This window comes from Tachypleus tridentatus, chromosome 1 (assembly GCF_004210375.1).
Source record: "Tachypleus tridentatus isolate NWPU-2018 chromosome 1, ASM421037v1, whole genome shotgun sequence".
NCBI classification, from domain to species: domain Eukaryota; kingdom Metazoa; phylum Arthropoda; class Merostomata; order Xiphosura; family Limulidae; genus Tachypleus; species Tachypleus tridentatus.
In genome coordinates this window covers 2029585-2052184 of record NC_134825.1, presented here as the reverse complement: position 1 = coordinate 2052184, position 22600 = coordinate 2029585, and the positions used below count along the sequence as shown (strand labels likewise).

At 35.1% G+C, this 22600-nt stretch overlaps 1 protein-coding gene and 1 long non-coding RNA gene across 2 annotated transcripts in view; one reads left to right on the top strand and one right to left on the bottom strand.

The window, feature by feature from the left end:
* LOC143229231 (prolyl 4-hydroxylase subunit alpha-2-like) overlaps window positions 1–22600 on the top strand; it is a 514682-nt gene that overhangs the window by 341786 nt on the left and 150296 nt on the right. The gene's annotated exons all lie outside the window — the stretch shown is intronic.
* LOC143230305 (uncharacterized) lies at window positions 17452–21488 on the bottom strand. Its single transcript, XR_013016384.1, has 2 exons — window positions 20285–21488; window positions 17452–20063 (listed from the first exon to the last, which is right to left on the bottom strand). It is a non-coding gene; the product is annotated as an uncharacterized LOC143230305 (long non-coding RNA).

Here is a 22600-nt window from a genome sequence, read left to right as displayed (position 1 = left end):
TTCACTTTGAATGACTGCTAAGCAGTACCGATTTTTCATTACAAGCTCGTATGCTTATTGTTACGATATTTCTAAGAATTTGTGAATGAAAGCAAAGTAGAATATGTTATAATATATTAATTGCAGTACATTTGCTATATTCAGTGCAGACGAGACCTTTCGCTCGTTAATGATGTTTTAACATTAAATTTTGGAATCTACGTACATCTTTTGTAAGCTTTATTGTTGTTTTTTTTAATTAATGTTGCTTTATTCTGAAGAATTACAAGTCTTCTTAACCTTTTATAATTCTTCGAAAGAATCCGAAATTTAACAATCAGCAAAGCGCTACTGCACTTTTAGGACCCCAGTGCCCCTCGGTATGTCTGGAACTTACATAGCTATAAACCGGGTGTTGAAACCCAAGGTGGGCCAAGCACAGATAGTCTATTGTGTCGCTTTGTGGTTAAGTCCAAACAACTGAATGTTTAGTTAATTTTATTAACATTTCTAGGTTTATCTACTGTGTAATTTTAATTTCTACACCAGAAGATGGCCTGTGAATAGGCTGAAAGCTTGTATGAATTATATGCCATTTAAATGTCGTATAAGGTTTATTTTTTATTTTATTTTTTGCTTAATAACGTTCCTAAAGGTTTTTCTTTGAAACTTATTGTATACTTCATCTAATCTGAGACATTTACACCACTGTTGTTAACGTAAAGGTTTAATTTATGTTACATCGCATGTTATCTTGTTGTCACGCAAGGTTTACGATGTTTTTGTTTTGAAATCCATTAAGACGATGATTTATTAATAAACTTTTCATTTAAAATAATTTATCTCTCATACATTTTTGTGACTTCATCTTCTTTATGCCATTACATTAAGAAAGAAACAGATTTTGATACGTTATAATGTTTACTAGTGGCTTGAAGTGTGTCTTGTTTATCACTGATGGTGTTTTATAACTCTCGATACTGTACACTCACTGAAGATTGTCAGGTGTATTCAGTAAGAAGTTTTTATTTTAACATATTTGTACGAGAATAATCAGTGATGTCGAGAAACCCACTTGTTGAGAAATTTATATGCAAAAACGGCTCGTTTGGGTTGAGAAAATATTTTACATAGAAGAGCAAACAACGTTTCGACCTTCTTCGGTCATCGTCAGATTCACAAACGAGCCGTTTTTGCATATAAATTTGTACGAGAATGTTTATTTGCATAATCAAGCGTAACTGTTCCAAAAGGTTTTAACCATTAAAATTTTCGATTGCTGATTGATAGTATAGTATCTTTTACAGATTTGGACAGACGTTTTCTTTTTTCTAAGGGATTCACTCTATTTAGTCTTTTGAAACATAAATCGATACATACTGTTATAAAAGACAGATTTGATATGTTTTGTTTCGGATTGTTTTGTAAATTTCAGAAACCTTTTGTAAAATTACGTAAATATATCCTACTATTCCAATAACATGCAAAACACTTGTCCTAATTCCAAAATTTCTGAATTTCAAAAATTGCTAATGCCATTCACAAGAAAAACAAGCAACGAAGACACGCAATCTGGACTCCGAAATTAGGTGTAAAGAATTGATAGAAAAAATGTTATCTAAAGACTTTGTGTACTTAATATACCATATAGTAATTTTTGTCAATCCAGTAGATTTCATCTATATAAATTGGCTCGTTCAGTTTTTCACAGTAATTAATTCAATAAATCAAGGTCTTGCTTTGTTTGTTTTGGAATTTCGCACAAAGCTACTCGAGAGCTATCTGTGCTAGCCGTCCCTAATTTAGCAGTGTAAGACTAGAGGAAGGCAGCTAATCATCACCACCCACCGCCAACTCTTGGTCTACTCTTTTACCAACGAATAGTGTGATTGACCGTCACATTATAACGCCCCCACGGCTGGGAGGGCGAGCATGTATGGCGCGACGCGGGCGCGAACCCGCGACCCTCGGATTACGAGTCGCACGCCTTAACGCGCTTGGTCATGCCGGGCCTCAAGGTCTTGCATGGACAGGTGGGTTTAGGCGTTTGACTGTTAATCTGAAGGTCACTGGTTCGAATCCCCGTCGCTCTTTTCTTATAATGTCACGTTTAATCCCCCTCTGCGTTGGTAAAAGAGTAGCCTACGAGTTGGCGGTGGGTGGTGATGACTAGCTGCCTTCCATCTATTTTTACACTGCTAAATTAGGAACGGCTAGCGCAGATAACTCTCGTGTAGCTTTGCCCGAAATTCAAAACAAACTAAAGTTACTAAACAAACAAAATCTTTTAAACCCTTGTTAAGAGAGTTCAAAAGTTGTGCATTTTAAATAATTAAAAAAGGGGCTACGTTGAAATCCATGAAAATAACCCTATAACCACAGTTAAAATAATTAATTCATCACTTAGAAACTTTTACTAGTACTCTAAAATAACCAAATACTACCTAATGATATATTAATCTGAAGAGAACTAATGTAACTTTAATGTGAAATTACGATGGCGTAGCATAATTATGATAAATAAATAAAAACATTTTGACCAAAACATGTTTTTGTCAAATGAAACTAATCGAAAAAGTCCAGAGTGTAGTTCTTAGACATAGTCCACCAACAGCAGATATTTTACTAACAAGTGAGATGATGAAGAGTGTGCACCATGGTGCAAATATGATTCTCTCTAAGCTGGAAGATATCCTCGTAGGATAATGTTTGATCATGGAGACACCTGAGTAAGTACAGAACTGTTGGATAAGTTACAGAGTGCAATAGCCATTCTGATGACCTAGAACAAAGACATTACTTTTCCAATTGTAAGCATTTCTGATTATGCCTACACACTGCTCTTGCAATGTCTAGAACACCTCAGCCAGGTATGATCATGAATCCACAGGGTAGAGACTTTGTTCACAACCACAGAATTAGTTGAGAGAGTGGGCTTAAGTAAATATTGCTCCAAACATGCAAGGTCATGTGGAAAGATCTAGACTATTTTCAGAAGCATTTTAGGAAGGTACCTGCTTGAAATGATTGGTTTCCAGAGTAAACTGTGTAATGCTTGACGTTAACTTTTGATGTTCAACTCTGTATCTAATCAAACACTTGAGTGAGGCAAACTATTTCTGCAAACTCCTCGGCTGTTACAAATGTCACACCTTAAAGCTCATTCATTGTCTTAGCTATCCTCACTTCCATTTCTATATCTTCAAAATTCAGCACATAATGGGTTAATAGATGTTTAATATCAGGGGCGTAGATCCTGGGGGATGGGGTTTACATCCCCCCTTCATTTTAGGTGGGGGGTATGGTGCATACAATCATTCCCCCCTACAGTTTGGCCTGTTGAATTGTTTTATTGCATCACAGGCCTACAAATTGTGTGTTTGTTCTTGTGATTCTCGTGTTCTTACCAATCGAATTACATAATTTGGCCTAGATGTAGGCTTTTTCAGTAGCCGAAATGTACATATTTAATATAAGCGTGCTTCTAAGCTTTTCGATCTAAGCGATAGTTCGTATCAGTCGGTAGGCCTATGTATACACGCAAGTATCGTGGCAACAAGATTACTCTGTAACTGCATGTTTACAGCTTTCAGGTTCACGTAATCAGATATTACCAATTTGCAAATTGAACAGTCCACATAAGTGGTTGCAAAAATCATCCCCCCATAGGGTGTAAAAAATATACGCCCCTGTTTAATAGTGTCAAAATTGAGGAATTTGTTTTAGATTTGTGGTCACTTGTAACAAGGAGTGTAACATTAGGAGATTTTCTCCACAAAACCATTTATTTTGATATTACATTGCTGCTGCTCGGCCTGTGCAATCATCCAGTTTTAGCGATTTCGTCCAACGTATTTTCATGTTACTAATCAGAAGTATTCACACTGCCTCTTTGGTTCAGTAGTCTACTTTCTATCATACCATCGGGTACAAATATTTCATATTCAGTCTTATGGCGCTTCTTGCTTGATCTACATGTCTTATTGATAGTTTTCATCATTCTGGAAGTCCTGTAATTTACGCAGGTTATTTTCTGATATCTTTTTCCTTCCTCTATAATAAAACTTGCCGTGTATACATATCTGTGCAGAAACAAAACTTCACGTAACAATTAACAACAGTAAAATATATACTTTAAAAACACCCTCGACCTCTTTATCTAGTTTCTAGGTAAATCGCCAAAGACAGCTTGGCATACAACAAGCCCGTGTTTGTCGCAATTGTTTACTACAAAACTGGTCTAAAGACTTTGTTTATCAACATTTCCGAGAAAGCAAGGTCCAAGTATCTTTTTAACTCTTTTGCGGAAAGCAGTATAATATTGTCATCGTTCAAGCAAAGTATAATATCAAATACAAAATCAGGCCTCTCTTGCCACATCCACCTGCCAATCCTCCTTTTCAGAACTTGTCAATAGTTTTCTGACTTTTAATCCTGTATCATGTATAATCAATGGAAACCGAGGGTTCCACCTTTGAAATGGTTTATTATTGTACTTTCTTTTATTTACAACAGACAACGTATAGTTTCAGTTTGACTTTTACTTTTGTTCCCTCAAGAAACATATTGATTTACTTTGTTTAATGTTTAACGATGTTTGTAGCGTAGTTAGAAAGTCAGAAAAATTGTGATAATTATTGAACGTATTCTGATTTTCAGATGTTATTTTTCTCTGTTCTTTCGAGCATTATTTAAATAAATAAATAATTATTTAGTGCAGTAGCATTATTAGTATAAAAATTAGATTAAAGGGAATACCTATCATTGTAAGATATATTTGGCTGACTTCTAGGATACAGGAAATAAAACAAAAACTTTCCATGAAATAGTAGAGCGTGTGTAAAAGTGTTTTCTTGTTATACGCATTTCGTCTATTCTATGTGCGTGGAGGACAGCATGGAGACAAGATAAAGATGTGTGTGACCAGTTGTCATCCTTGCCTTCTTCTAGCGCCGCCACTGCTAACAGAATGATTTTATTCATCTCCAACTTTAGTTTTCACATGGGCATTTTTGAGATACATCTACTGTCAAAGTTATTAACCACTATTTTCTGTGCAGAAAATAAAATGGTGTTCTGTGGGAAAATTATTATCTGACAGAACGGGCCATTGACAAGTAAACTGCATGGATGTATTTGGCTGTGGAAATGACAGCAAATATATATCCAAGGAGGAACGAAGTATCATTGTTGTTTTGAAATTGTGAGTAATCACTTATAAAGAATGACCATCAGTATCGTAAGTGAATTATAAGTGGCAAAAGTTAATAATGCTAGGGATGCATTTGTTGTGCTACATCCAAAAGGGAATACAAAGTTTTTCATGCATTTGAGATTGCTATTATTTGTTTGTTTGTAGAATTTCACGGAAATCTACTCGAGGGCTATCTGCGCTAGCCATCAATAATTTCGAACTGATAAACTACAGATAGGCAATTATTTAACACTACCAATTCTTCGGATATTCTTTTATCAAATAATAGTTGGATTGACCATCATACTATAACACTCATTTCACTAAAAAAGCAAACAAGTTCGATGTCGAGATTCGAGCTAACAATAAATATGTCACTTCGATTGTTCTAACCACCAGACCATGGCAGATCCTGATATTAGTGGTTGAAAATTGTGTGAACTATTTATACTCAATGCAGCACAAGAATCTTAGTAACTTATGATTGAATATATCAATGTACTTGTGAGGCTAGATGGCCAGTTAGATTAAGCGACAATAACCCGGTATCACCTAATAAAATCTCTACAGTGCATACTTTCCTGAAGTATTAAATATGTAGTCAGCATTGATATACAACTGGTGTTAAAATGGCAGAATTAAACAACATTCAAAGAGTGTTTAGTGTTTGTTATTAAGAACCTCAAAGTTTTGTGTTCATTTTAAATGGATGCATGCAGTAGTTCACGCGTTAGCACCTTACCAGGGAAACGAACAGATAAATGTCTCGGCATATTGGACTGAACCCAATAATTAAATGCTTTTAGCTCTAGCATTCAGGTACTGACAACTTGATCTGAATGATGAAAATAGGCATAGAACTACATTTAACATGAGAGAGATTGTTTGTATGAATTTTGTGTTGTGACATTTAACCTGTATGTTATATCTGCTACTTTTAAGAGCTTAATGGAGATTGTAATCAAGAACCCACAATGGAAGATATGCCAGATCTATGTAATTAATGCATTAGTTTGTCATACATATATATATACATATATATAAATCTGTAGGTGATAACCTGATGATCATATTCAATCTGATTAGAACAGAAGGCTCCAAATTAAAGTCATGAAAATGTGTGAGCTCTTGCACTTAGAAGAGGAATTTAATGGTCATGTTTTAGACAGAAATGGAGCCTCCCAACAGGTCTTGCTAAAATGACAGTGGTGCGAGATTAAACTAAACTGATGACCAAACAAGAAGTCCTCAGTTTACTTAGTTTTTGTTGTGACCAGCCGAATATACGATTACCATAACATTATTAGCTCTCACTGAAGTCGAAATCCACTTCAGATGCAGTGAGAATATAAGCAAGCATTTCAGTGGAAGACCTGGTGATGTTATATCCATGACCGGACTCCAAGCTCTTGTTAGATACCAATGCCAAAGATAGGAGCAAACTTGGAGTAATTTTATTAGGATTGTAGGATGAATAAGAATATGTAATTGCATGTCTAGTCATACAATTAGTTGTTGAACTCAGATACTGTATGACAAAAAAATAACTATTTGTAGTTACGGCCATGTGAAACACCGCCAACGTTACTTATATGGTACAAAGTTCGTTATACTGAAGTGGTCGATGATTGCACATTTAAAAAGAATATTATAAGAGTATGGTTTTTGTCATACAGCATATTTCAAGCACACAAAATGCTTTATTGCTGCACTAAACTTTGAGACCTGTCTACTCATTAAATATATGATCCTGGACATCATATGAAAGTTGCTTCGATTAGTGATTTGTCTAGTGGTTAAATACCACAGTTAACACCTTTGGAACTAAGCGAAAGACAACTAAAGGATATAGACTTAACATTACAATCCTTTATACGCAGCAAGGTAAAACGCTTGATTGAGGTCTGTGGCGAAGATGCATATAATCTATGAAGCTTGAATGAGCAGTTATGAATGCAGGCAGACTCTTGTATGTTCTTCATCAACCAACAGTCTATGTCATTCTGTTCTCTGGTTAATGGTCTACAGTGCTCTGAAATATGACATATTTCAAAATGTATAATGTAAAATTTTACTCTTCGTCAAATGATTTGATTTGTATTCAGTTTTGTGTATGTATTCTCTGCATTAGCTATGGACAGTATTATGTGTTAAAAAGTGAGTAGTGACAATCTAATGTCTTCAAATTTACTTTAAGAGATAAAGGAGGTTGTAACGTTGAGATATCACTTGAATCACCAATGGAAAGAGTTCACGATATCTTGACATACCAAACTTTACAGCTATCTTCGTCATAGGTAAACGAGGTAAATTACACAGAACAATAGGTAGCAGAGTGAAAGGAACATAACACATTTTTTACCTATTTATTTCGTGAAAATTACATATACAGCAGAATATACGAAAAATAAATCTATATTAGCACAACGGCGTAGAAATCTCACAGTATGCCCACATACTGTACTTAAATCTATATTAACACAACGGCGTAGAAATCTCATAGTATGCCCACATACTGTACTTAAATCTATATTAACACAACGGTGTAGAAATCTCACAGTATGCCCACATACTGTACTTAAATCTATATTAACACAACGGCGTAGAAATCTCATAGTATGCCCACATACTGTACTTAAATCTATATCAACACAACGGTGTAGAAATCTCACAGTATGCCCACATACTGTACTTAAATCTATATCAACACAACGGTTTAGAAATCTCACAGTATGCCCACATACTGTACTTAAATCTATATCAACACAACGGTGTATAAATCTCACAGTATGCCCACATACTGTACTTAAATCTATATCAACACAACGGTGTAGAAATCTCACAGTATGCTCACATACTGTACTTAAATCTATATCAAAACAACGGTGTAGAAATCTCACAGTTTGCCCACATACTGTACTTAAATCTATATCAACACAACGGTGTATAAATCTCACAGTATGCCCACATACTGTACTTAAATCTATATCAACACAACGGTTTAGAAATCTCACAGTATGCCCACATACTGTACTTAAATCTATATCAACACAACGGTGTAGAAATCTCACAGTATGCCCACATACTGTACTTAAATCTATATCAACACAACGGTGTAGAAATCTCACAGTATGCTCACATACTGTACTTAAATCTATATCAAAACAACGGTGTAGAAATCTCACAGTTTGCCCACATACTGTACTTAAATCTATATCAACACAACGGTGTAGAAATCTCACAGTATGCCCACATACTGTACTTAAATCTATATCAACACAACGGTGTAGAAATCTCACAGTATGCCCACATACTGTACTTAAATCTATATCAACACAACGGTGTAGAAATCTCATAGTATGCCCACATACTGTACTTAAATCTATATCAACACAACGGTGTAGAAATCTCACAGTATGCCCACATACTGTACTTAAATCTATATCAACACAACGGTTTAGAAATCTCACAGTATGCCCACATACTGTACTTAAATCTATATCAACACAACGGTGTAGAAATCTCACAGTATGCCCACATACTGTACTTAAATCTATATCAACACAACGGTGTAGAAATCTCACAGTATGCTCACATACTGTACTTAAATCTATATCAAAACAACGGTGTAGAAATCTCACAGTTTGCCCACATACTGTACTTAAATCTATATCAACACAACGGTGTAGAAATCTCACAGTATGCCCACATACTGTACTTAAATCTATATCAACACAACGGTTTAGAAATCTCACAGTATGCCCACATACTGTACTTAAATCTATATCAACACAACGGTGTAGAAATCTCACAGTATGCCCACATACTGTACTTAAATCTATATCAACACAACGGTGTAGAAATCTCACAGTATGCCCACATACTGTACTTAAATCTATATCAAAACAACGGTGTAGAAATCTCACAGTTTGCCCACATACTGTACTTAAATCTATATCAACACAACGGTGTAGAAATCTCACAGTATGCTCACATACTGTACTTAAATCTATATCAACACAACGGTGTAGAAATCTCATAGTATGCCCACATACTGTACTTAAATCTATATCAACACAACGGTTTAGAAATCTCACAGTATGCTCATATACTGTACTTAAATCTATATCAAAACAACGGTTTAGAAATCTCACAGTATGCCCACATACTGTACTTAAATCTATATCAACACAACGGTGTAGAAATCTCACAGTATGCCCACATACTGTACTTAAATCTATATCAACACAACGGTGTAGAAATCTCACAGTATGCTCACATACTGTACTTAAATCTATATCAAAACAACGGTGTAGAAATCTCACAGTTTGCCCACATACTGTACTTAAATCTATATCAACACAACGGTGTAGAAATCTCACAGTATGCCCACATACTGTACTTAAATCTATATCAACACAACGGTGTAGAAATCTCACAGTATGCCCACATACTGTACTTAAATCTATATCAACACAACGGTGTAGAAATCTCACAGTATGCCCACATACTGTACTTAAATCTATATCAACACAACGGTGTAGAAATCTCACAGTTTGCCCACATACTGTACTTAAATCTATATCAACACAACGGTGTAGAAATCTCACAGTATGCCCACATACTGTACTTAAATCTATATCAACACAACGGTTTAGAAATCTCACAGTATGCTCACATACTGTACTTAAATCTATATCAACACAACGGTGTATAAATCTCACAGTATGCCCACATACTGTACTTAAATCTATATCAACACAACGGTTTAGAAATCTCACAGTATGCTCATATACTGTACTTAAATCTATATCAAAACAACGGTGTAGAAATCTCACAGTTTGCCCACATACTGTACTTAAATCTATATCAACACAACGGTGTAGAAATCTCACAGTATGCCCACATACTGTACTTAAATCTATATCAACACAACGGTTTAGAAATCTCACAGTATGCTCATATACTGTACTTAAATCTATATCAAAACAACGGTGTAGAAATCTCACAGTTTGCCCACATACTGTACTTTTCCTCCAACATTTTTCTTGTCATTCCTAATGTTTCAAATTTACAACGAATTAAATTTTTGATTTAATTATAATAACATGGTGTTTTATCAGATTGAGAGATATCGATTTTGTAATGTATTATGATGTTGGATGGCTTTGTTAGGGTTATCTAGTGGAGATAATACAAAGTCAAGTCCATGTAGCAATAACAATTGAGTTTTTTCTTCTGCAAATTTTATTATTGGTTACTTCTTTTAATCGTAGGCTTAAGCGCACAAATAATGCGTTTCAACAGAAATAACAAAAATAGTGATAAGTAAGCCTCATTCATAGAGAAATTCACAGAATTTTCTCGTTACTAATTCCAATAACTGAAAAATATATCTTCCAGCACTTAAAAGTAAACGATTTTACTGCTACTGAACTCATAAATTCAATGTATATTCAACTTCTCTCAATAATTACTCATATTTATAAATAACTACCGGATAAAACGGGTCAAGTACTATCATCCCCACCTCATAGTGATAGCTGACGTAAATAAATAACTACCAGATATGATGGGTAAAGTACTATCATCTCCACCTCATAGTGATACCTGACGTAAATAAATAACTACCGGATATGACGGGTCAAGTACTGTCATCCCCACGTCATAGTGATACCTGACGTAAATAAATAACTACCGGATATGATGGGTAAAGTACTATCATCTCCACCTCATAGTGATACCTGACGTAAATAAATAACTACCAGATATGACGGGTCAAGTACTATCATCCTCACCTCATAGTGATACCTGACGTAAATAAATAACTACCAGATATGACGGGTCAAGTACTATCATCCCCACCTCATAGTGATACCTGACGTAAATAAATAACTACCGGATATGACGGGTCAAGTACTATCATCCCCACCTCATAGTGATACCTGACGTAAATAAATAACTACCAGATATGACAGGTCAAGTACTATCATCTCCACCTCATAGTGATACCTGACGTAAATAAATAACTATCGGACTTGACGGGTAAAGTACTATCATCCCCACCTCATAGTGATAGCTGACGTAAATATAAATAACTACCAGATATGACGGGTCATGTACTATCATCCCCACCTCATAGTGATACCTGACGTAAATAAATAACTACAAGATATGATGGGTAAAGTACTATCATCCCCACCTCGTAGTGATACCTGACGTAAATAAATAACTACCAGATATGATGGGTAAAGTACTATCATCTCCACCTCGTAGTGATACCTGACGTAAATAAATTACTATCGGACTTGACGGGTAAAGTACTATCATCCCCACCTCATAGTGGTCACATTTAATGTCTGACGTAAATAAATAAATTTTACAAACCGAGCTTGACCAACAAAGTGGCAGAAAAGTGCAGTCGAGACAGTCACACATCGGTAAATTCCTTTATGAAATTATCAAAATTACGATCATTCATGAAATAACTTCGTGTCGTCTTCACAGAAAGATTACTGGTAAAAGTGAGTTACATTAACAATTTCTAATAAAGTAAAAACAAAGGCGTTTTGGTTACAATACGTTCCAATAATGCTCTATTTCTTATCATCAAGAATACCTAGATGAATATAACAGCACTGTCTGTTGTTGTTGAATGTCCATGTAAGTGCTTCGTAGAGTGTGGATGGATCGTCATCAAAATTGGTTTGAAAGTTCCTTAAGCCCATAGTGAAATTGTTATTGTGCATGTTTTTACAATTACATACAAGTGAAGTTACTTTTCATACGTTATTTACGAATTTATATAATTTCCGTTCAGCTGACGGGTACTTCAGCTAGTACTTGTTTTTTTTAAATTTCGCGCAAAGCTACTCGACGGCTATCTGCGCTAGCCGTCCCCAATTTAGCAGTGTAAGACTAGAGGGAAGGCAGCTAATCATCACCACCCACCGCCAACTCTTTTACCAACGAAAAGTGGGATTGACCGTCACATTATGACTCCCCCACGGCTGAAAGGGCGAGCATATTTGGTGCGACAGGGATTCGAACCCGTGACCCTCGGATTACGAGTCTAACGCCTTAACCCCTCTAGATATGCCGGGGATTCAGCTAGTAATACAATAATCTACAAAATTCATGATTTATGTAAAAATAACAGATCTTCTTAAAACTCGGTGAAATAATTACAAAATATTTTTTCAGAGAAAAACAAATTCGTATTTTAAAGAAAATGAAGTTTCAGATATCCTGTGTTCTTCATTTTTTGTAAAAACAAAAGCGATTGTTGTTTGTAATTAAGCACAAAGCTGCACAATGAACTATCTCTGCTCTCCTAACCAGTGGTATCGAAACCTGATTTCTAGCGATGTAAGTCCTCAAACTTACCTGCTATGTTACTGAGAGCAAGGAGAAATAAAACATTAAAAGTTTAATGAAAAACATTATATTGCTTCCAAAACTAAAAAAAACAACAACAAGAAACAAATTTCTGTCATCTAGAATATCTAATGAAGATTTAGTTTTCATAAGGGTGTTAGAAATTAAATGTTTCTAAAGCTATAATTATAGCAAGTTTTATTTGATTGTTTAGACAAAGTATTCATTATGAAAATTATTGAACTAGCTGGGATGCCCGTACACTGAACGGAAGCAACGTATATTCATGATTAATGCAATATTATCTTGGAAAATGAAAAGTTGTTTCCTTTATATATAATTAAAAAAAACAAAACACCTATAATAACAGCAAAACCCAAAATGTGAAACCGTAAATTTGAATGTACCTCCTTACGGATCCAACAAACCCTCATGCCAAATTTGGTGAAGATCCACCAACAGGGGCGAAGTAGTAGTTAAAACATCCTTAGAAACACTCATAAAAACTACAAAAATGAAAACTTGTGTGTATTTCCCCATGTACCTGATGAACCTCCATACCAATTTAGCTGAAGATCCGTCCACATCCTGCGAAATATTTACACGGACAAACAATAGACAGTGCTATTATATTTATATACATGATGTCTGTGTGTGATCTATTCATGACGTTATATCTGCACCCTAAGAATTGAGAAAACTAAAGTTTTCAGTAACAAGAAACGGAAAGCAAACGGGAAATTGTGACCCATTTTGCAAATCTACATGTACATATTATAAAAAGATGGCGAAGTTGAGGGTTGTATATTGCGTAATAAAAAAAAATGTTACCGTATCATTCAAGCAAGTTCCATTATAATATGATCTCCGTCCTGTATATTTCTGTTTCTACAACAGGTACTTTCCGTCCACTCGACCATGATTAACTGTAGCAGGTTTCGTTACGTAACTCTGCAGCAGTTGTAAATTATGTATGTAGTTTAACTGCTATTCTATTGTAATATTGTTGACGCCATTTTCTGTCCTGTGATATAAATACTTGCAGACATAGAGAGGAAGCAAGATAGTAAAAGCTAAGTTAGTGAAAGTAAAAGTGAAAAAACAAAAAGTAAACTGCATGTTTGTCAGATTAACCGTAAAGGCTGAAACATAATGTTCGAGTTTCGCGGTTTGTATTGTAGCCAAATAAATAAATAACAATAATTTGTCTTCTCACAGGATGTTTTAAAGTAATCAAACCCGTATGTGGGAGTTTGACAAAAGGAAACAATTATTCAAAGCTATGGATGCAACTTTGCCAAACAAAAATTATAGTGATGATTTTGAAGCGAATTTCATGGTTTGTATTGCAGCAACAGAAATAAACTGTTGGCCAAAATCTTAAGGCCAATGAACATAAAGAAAAAATATGCGTTTTGTGTTGTTAGACTCAACCACTTATTTGAGTAGAGCTCCGAAAGATGAAAATAAGAAAAGGGAAAATAAAAAATTTTTTAGCATTTAATAGGGAAAATGTGAACACTATGAAATTAGCCTAAATACTAGTTGGTCAAAAGCTTAAGATCATACTGAAACGAATCGATAATCTGTAAACACGAAACGAAATTTAGTCATTTGTGTTCAAGCATTAGTGTTGTCAACATCTCCCACTGACATCTCCTGTGTTACATTGGGTAAAAACATGGCAAGGGCTAAAAGGTTGACAGAGTCTGAACGTGGCAGAATTGTCGAGCTGCAAAAGCAAAGTCTCTCTCAACGTGTCATCGCTAGTGAGATTGGGCGTAGTAAAACTGCTGTTGCAAATTTCTTAAAAGACCCTGACGGATACAGAACAAGAATTTCAAGTGGTCGGCCCAAGAAAATTTCACCGGCGTTGAGCAGGAGGTTTCGACGATCGTCAAACCAGATTAAGGCGCTTACGGACGCAGAATGCAGCTCAACAACAATAAGACGGCATCTACGAGAGAAAGGCTTTAAAAACTGTAAACGTCTTCAAAGGTCACGCCTCCTACCACACCACGAAACAGCTCGGTTAAACTTTGCTGAGAAGCACCAAACACGGGACGTAGAAGAGTGGAAGAAGGTTTTGTTCTCTGATGAGAAAAAATTTGACCTGGATGGTCCAGACGGCTTCCAACGTTACTGACACGACAAGGATATCCCACCAGAGATATTTTTTACACGACACAGTGAAGGAGGTTCCATCATAATCTGGGGTACTTTCTCCTTCCATGGAACAAGTGAGCTTCAGGTTATACAGGGGCGTCAAACAGTAGCTGGCTACATTGGTATGTTGGAGAAAGCATCCTTATTGACTGAAGGCCCTCGCTTTTGTGGAAATGATTAGATCTTTTAGCAGGACAACGCTGCAATCCACAACGTCCGCAGGACAAAGGACTGTTTCATGGCGAATAACGTGATTCTTTTGGACAATCCAGTGTTCGCCCAAACTGAACCACATTGAAAATGTTTGGGGATGTTTGGCAAGGGAAGTCTATAGAAATGGACATAAATTCCAAACAGTGCATGACCTTCATGAAGCTATCTTCACCACTTGAAATAACATTCCAGCCAGCTTTCTGCAAACACTTATATCAACCATACCAAAGCGAATGTTTGATGTTATTCGCAATGACAGCCGTGGAACTCACTACTGAGATCTCTTGTTAGGCATTTCCTCACCTGTTTAGGACTTCTTTTTGGTATGGTCTTAAACTTTTGACCAGCTAGTATTTAGGCTTATTTCATAGTGTTCACATTTTCCCTATTAAATGTTAAAAACGTTTTTTTTATTTTTACTTTCCCTTTTCTTATTTTCATCTTTCGAAGCTCTACTCAAATAAGTGGTTGAGTCTAACAATGCAAAATGCATATATTTTCTTTATGTTCATTGGTCTTAAGATTTTGGTCAGCAGTGTGTAAAACAATAACTCTTGTCAGTTGGCTTCTAAAGTAAAAAAACCAGCCTGTGTGGACTTTCTACATAAAAAAAATGATTATGTAAAGCTCTGGATACAGCTGTGGCAAACTATGAGATAATGTAAGTGAATTTATCACTAATTATTTTAAACAAAACAGTACAAAAGAAGCTGAACTAGTTTGTGTGGTTTTTTGACAAAAAATAAAGAGAGAGAGAGAGAGAGAGAGAATTATTTGATGCTTTTGATTAAACTGTAGTAAACAATAGTGTAATGAATTTTTATACATACGTATGGCTTGTTTTGAATATATATTCAATTTTAAAACACGTGAATTGTGTACTGTTTGTATACTGTTAAAATTTTTCGCTGAGAGGTCACAGACACCTGATATAAAAAGAATCAGCCCAATAAATTCTGAGATATAAATTTTAAATAACATAAAACCTTCTTTTTTTCCCATATTTCTAAAAAGCATACATCAAATGCTTCTTTCTAGTTCAATAATGAAAGTTGTCACAAAATAACAATTTTAATGAAAACATAATTTTACTAAACATGAACAAAGTGGGAACTTTAAGTCCAAGCTGAATAAGAACTCTCAAAATCTCTTCCTAACATCACATTTGTGTTGTTAACAGCTAATGATACATAATTTTACCCTTGAAGGACTTTAAGTTTCATTGGAAGATACATACAAATTTTCAGTTTTGCATTTTGTTGATGGGTTTTTACTAAATATGGTATGGCGTTTTATTGGGTTATGTGGAAATGCATACAATTTTGCAATTTCACATTTCGCAGTTTGTATGGGAGTTTTCTTGTTTTTTTATAAGAAAAGCAACTTTTCATATCTTAAGATTACTTTTCATTAATCATGAATTTACATAAGTTCCAGCTATTAACCTAATGTTCTTATTAGTTTATCTACTGAAAGCATAAACTAAAATGTATAGAAAATAAAACTATAAAAATATTTGATTTCTGAATATTTATTTTATTATTAAAAATCTTGATGACACAACTGAGAAAAAATTTAAGTTTGGAATTCAATCAATATTTTTACTTTCATGGTAAACTTTATACACTTGGTTTTATGCTAGGTTATCCCACACTGCATCTTTACTTTAGGCTTATTACACCTATAAGGTTTTATGGTACCCCCCCCTCCCACTTTTCATGGCCTTCTTGCAACCTTGTCACTAAACTTGCAATGGGTAGACACTAATCAAATTATTCTCTCTGAGATAAATACATTTAGCAAAATCAAGCGTGACCAACAAAGAGGCAGAAAAGTGAGGTCAAATGTCAGTAAAACAATAAAAATCAAAGTCATTCATTAAATGAATTCGTGAAATAATTATAGATAAAAATCAATTAATTTATACCTAAGTAATATATAGAAAAGCCAGTGTGTTTTGGTAACACTACGTTCAGGGCTGGATTGAGGGCAACTGATGCCCTAAGTAATATATAGAAAAGCCAGTGTGTTTTTATAACACTACGTTCAGGGACAGATTAAGGGCAACTGATGCCCTAAGTAATATATAGAAAAGCCAGTGTGTTTTGGTAACACTACGTTCAGGGCCGAATTAAGGGCAACTGATGCCCTAACTAATATATAGAAAAGCCAGTGTGTTTTGGTAACACTACGTTCAGGGCCGGATTAAGGGCAACTGGTGCCATAAGTAATATATATAAAAGCCAGTGCGTTTTGGTAACACTACGTTCAGGGCCGGATTAAGGGCAACTGATGCCCCAAGTAATATATAGAAAAGCCAGTGCGTTTTGGTAACACTACGTTCAGGACCGGATTAAGAACAACTGATGCCCTAAGCACTGCCTAACAATGGTGACCCCCTTGGCCCCTCCATTGATTAAGTGACAAGACATTAAGACTCAATAAGTGTTGAAAGTTAAATAAAACTTTGAAAATATATAACCCTTCTTCAGTTTATCTCCAGATCAGATCCCACAACTATATTAAATAAAAACATTTTATTTATTTAACAGATCAAAATCAAGCAATGACTGAGGACGTCTATTTAGAAATGATGAGGGAAATCACTTGTTTGATTAATGATAACTAAAAATAATTATTTTTACTGTATATTTGTTTTCACTCTGAGTTAACAATTCTCACTTTGATGTTAACAAAAATGAAAATTTACTCAAAACCCTTATTTAAAAATTCTCACTTGATGTTAACAATTTCTCACTTTGAACTTAAAATCCTGTAAGCAAATTACTTACTTATGCTTTAATAATTATTTAAATTTTAAAGTTTTCTTCAAAATTTTTTAATTGCAAAGTCTTTGATCAAGTCCTCAAAACTAATTTGGCGTAACAAATCTGCTTCTATACTTAGCAGAGACAAGCTATTCAGCCTGTCTTGTCCCATAGTTGTTCTGCTGGGATTTTTAAAATGCTTGAGTTGAGAAAATGAACGCTTAGCTGTGCAATTTGAGACCATTAATGTTAAAAACATACGCAATGCAATGTCTACATTTGGAAACACACACTCAATTTTGTCTTCTAAAATTATTTTATAAAGTTAAACATGACTTAATCTGGTTTTTACAGTTGTTGTTGTTGCACTGAGTGAAACTGCTGAAGCTTGTCAGACAGATTAGTGTTCAAGTTCTTTGGGTAAGCATCAATAAGCTTTGGGGAGCACTGAGAGTACCTTACAGTTTCAGCAGATGAAGGGACATCATTTGGTTCATCACTTAGGAAAGAAAACCTGTTTGCTATGTCTTTGTCCACCTCTCCTCTTCTTTTCATCTGGGTTTCCAGTTTGTCAACAAATGTGTATAAGGTGGTGATACGAAATTTATCTCTGGCATTCAGATCTACTTCTTATGCATCTCAGTCATTGAGTACCTTGCGAGTTTGAGCTGCATTGTAATCAACATCTGGTAATATTTCCTTTGCAACTGCTTCAAATCTTTCAAAGTCATCCTTTAAAGTGCATAGCTGGTCAGCTAACGACCCGTACAGATCTGCACATTTTTCAGTTCACATCCTCATTTTGCAGAACTTGACTTGCTTTATCAAACTTTTACAAAATCTCATTCCACATGATCAACATTAAAAACAAATTCTAGCTCTTGCATCTTATTTGTAATATTGTCTGCTTCTCTTCTAGTGTCTCCCTTTTCTGACTGATTTTCAACAAGATGTTCTAAAGCTTCCAAAATCTTAAAGAAAGACTTCAAAATTGCTGTTGTTGCAATAGCATGCATCTCCCATCTGGTATCAGAGAGGGATTTTAACACACTTTCATTTCTGAGACAAGCCTTAAGAATTTTAAACCGGCTGGTTGAGGCTGAAAAATGTATAAAGCAAATGCATTGTAAAGAAAAATTTAACTGCCACTTGACAGCAGTAGAAAGCACTTTGGTCTACCAGATTTAGTGAATAGGCTGCACAAGGCACATATATGGCAAACTTATTTTCTTCTAAAATCTGTTGCTGCATATCCTTATAATGCCCAGACATGTTAGCAGTATTGTCATAAGACTGATCCTATATTTTGTACAAATTAAGTTTACAAACTTCACTTAAGTACTGCAATACCTAGCCTGTCATTTCTTCACCAGTATGGCTTTTCGAAGTACAACACTTAACTGATCTAATGTACAGCTAATGTATAAATAAAAGCTACTGCATGCTCCAAGACATGTTCACAGTAATCGCACTCTTCTTTTAATTTGTTTTTCCAACTCTTGTTGCAAGTCTAAACCTTGTCTGTAAGTTAAGTATGTTAGCTAGAGTCTCGGAGAGTAGTGCTTCTTTCATGATGATCAATTGCAATAATATTTTGCAAGTCACCAAACCCTCTCTTTCAACAAAACACGAGGAAAATTTAGGGGCAAAAATTTACAAACAAAGTAGTAAAGTTACCCTGTTGATGGTGAACACAATAAGCACTCTCTCTTATATTACTCAGCATTGGCTTTTACCCCAAAGAAAAGATTTTGCGAACAGTATCTCGTTGGTTTGTCACTATTGAAAGTCCGGCAAGATTTGCCAAATGGCCCATTGTAGTGTTAACAGTCAGTAGGTCCACAAGCAATCCAATAAGTCACATCATCAGCAGAGAAATCAAGCCACAATCCTGGATCTTTGCTTTAGTTTCTTCATCTTTTGTAGACTGAAGCATTTTACCATAGTCCAGTAGATTTTCATTTTAAGCAATTATTTCAACTTCAGACTGTATCGTAGAGCAACGTGCATCAACATTAACACTGGAGATATCAGTTGAATTTACAGGCAAAGTGAGATCAGCTGCGAGACTTGTGCCAGTTGAGTCAGCCTGTGACACCTCAACATTATCATGATGTTCTTACCTTGAAGTGGACAAAGTGGTACTTGTAGGTGTGGAGCTTGGTTCAACTTCAATCTTGCCAACGTCAGATGCAGTACAAGTGAATTCTGATGGTGGAGATGGGTTTTGATTTGGAAGATCTTGTGTAAGTTGAGTGAAAAAAATTAGTCAACTTTCCAGTCTTGGCCACTAAATCCAAAGCCTTTTGTTGGTTCTTTTTTGCCAGTTTTCACTTTTGTGCACCACTTAATTGAACACGTTTCATCTTGCAGTTTGAAAAATACAGAAATAAAAATAATAAAAAGACACAAAAGAATACGAATGATATATAGTTATAATGATTAGAAAAACACTGAAATTCATAAAGAAAAATGTTGGTAAGAGAGTCAAACATACTGAACTCGAGGTCTACATTTAGACAACAATTGTCAGAAAGTTATCCTAGGACCTAGGACCATCAGCACATAAACATGAATTTATAAATACCTTTACTGATTTGCTGCATTCTGATTGGTTGAAAACTATTCGAGACTGGCATCAATCCATTTTAGAGAAATTAGTTTTCAGTCATTGCAAAAATTTCATTAAGGTTGTTGTTGTGGTTGCTGTATGCAAGAAGTAATGTCTGTGGTAATATGCTAATCCACTGTGAACCAAAAAGTATTCCAAAACAATTTATGATCAACAACAAATACTTTAGTAGCCTATATACACAGTGATCATTCTGTACTGGTACACACACATAACATAACCTCAACTTTTAGCTCAATTTTGACCTGGGGACTTTAGATGAGCCAACAAACCACACATCAACAAAACAGACATATGTCTGAAACTTTATCTGCATGCCCGGATGCGAAGGCAAATTAAAAACGACAGCCTTAATTTGGGAATAGTATACTTCATTATTCCAGGTTACAGTATCGTTTCCAGTGTACTTACACTAAACTAGTTACAGTATTTAAGCCTAACGTTATTGTCACTCGGTTCTCAGATAACAACATTAACGTTAGGCCTAATGCTAATACATTGCAACTAAGGCCACTTAACGTTAAGTCTAGTACTCAGTACTAACCTTGCTCACATGAACTTGTTCAATTGGACAATCCTAAATTAATTTTGTTGATTTGTCGGTTCTTTATAGTATCTTTGCATCACCACAGTACTGTACTATTACTAGTAGTATAGTGTATACATAACAACGTTAAGAATCATGTTGTCATACATGTCGAAGTCTTACGCAATTTGACCTAAAAGCTTGAATTATCGCCTTAAAACTGCTCCGATCACTCAGTTATTTTCCCAGCTTTTCAGAAATATAATAGAATACATATTGATCTGAATTACACCTGAAAGTTTATCGTTGTTGTCTTTGCGTATCTCTTGGATTTTCGTTCGTCTCATAAAAAATATCACCAGAAGGCCGCGTCGGGGTATTATGACGTCAGGATAGGATGAAGGAAGAAGTAAGGAAAATATAACAGTGATCTCCATGTTTGGGTCTAAAAATGGCATATTTGACAAAATTTTGTTGGCTATTTATGGATGGGATAAAAACAAGACATTTAAGACCGGGCACCCTTATACTTATCCCCTAAGTATATCTCAGTTTCACATCTGTTTATAGTATTACATAATAACAAAGGAGTATACACATGCTCAAATACTCTTACAGGTTACATGTAATCAATGAACGGTGGCATTGCTATAGTGGCAGATAAGGACAATTACAAAAAAATCGACTAAAGTTGAGTGTGGCAGTGAAAGAGCTAAGGACATGATAGCTAGGAAAAAAACTGTGTTGTCCCCCTCTTCCCTTGATGCCTTAAGCACGTGCTTATTTTGCTTGATGGCTAATCCAGGGCTGACGAAATAAATGGCTTTTATACCATGTTGTTTAGAAACAAATGAATAACCTGATATGATTTGGTTTGAATTTTGTGCAAAACTTCACGAGGGCTATCTGCATTACCTGTCCCTAATTTAGTAATGAGAGACGAGAAGGAAGGCAGCTAGTTATCGTCATCCATCGTTAACTCTTGGGGTACTTTTTACCCATGAATAGTGCGATTGGTCGTATATTATAACGCCACCACGGCTACTAAAAGGGTGAGTATGTTTGGTGGGAGAGAAATTCACGACCATGAGCCTCAGATTGCGAGTCAAGTCCCCTAACTACCTGTCCAGGTAAGGAACGTAATGTTCATGTTAGTCTAAATACTGAAAGTGTAAAATGATTCCTATTTACAAGGGAGATTGAAAAATAATAATGATATTTTCACAATCAATGTTCTGCATGAAGAAATATTATAAAACAAAAATCTCATTTTTATATGAATAAAATTATTGTTAGTTACTCGATAGTAATCTTTACAAAATTTTTGAACACTCGTAATTTTTTGATGTAATCTGTTCTTAACATCAACTTTTAGAAGTATTTCCCAATGAAGGCTACTGCTAGCTATGCTACTTTGTTCTCACTGCGTGTTTCACAATATATTTTCGGCAAAATCTTAGTCATAGACAGAAAATTCAGAAATGATTTATTGTAAATACTTTGTTTGCCCTCCTGTTATTCTGTGAAAGCTATGATCTTATTCTGTTTCAGGGGAATCAGTTGTACCTAAGAATACCACTCATGTATAAATATTTAAGTTAGAATAATTAAATATAAACGTGCAACTTTTAAGCTGAATATATTACTCCTATTTGTTGGAAAATATGTTGTTCGAATTAAACATATATATTGTGAAATAAAAAGTGCATAGCATGCAACAAGTTGTTTAATGCGCAAAAATGGCA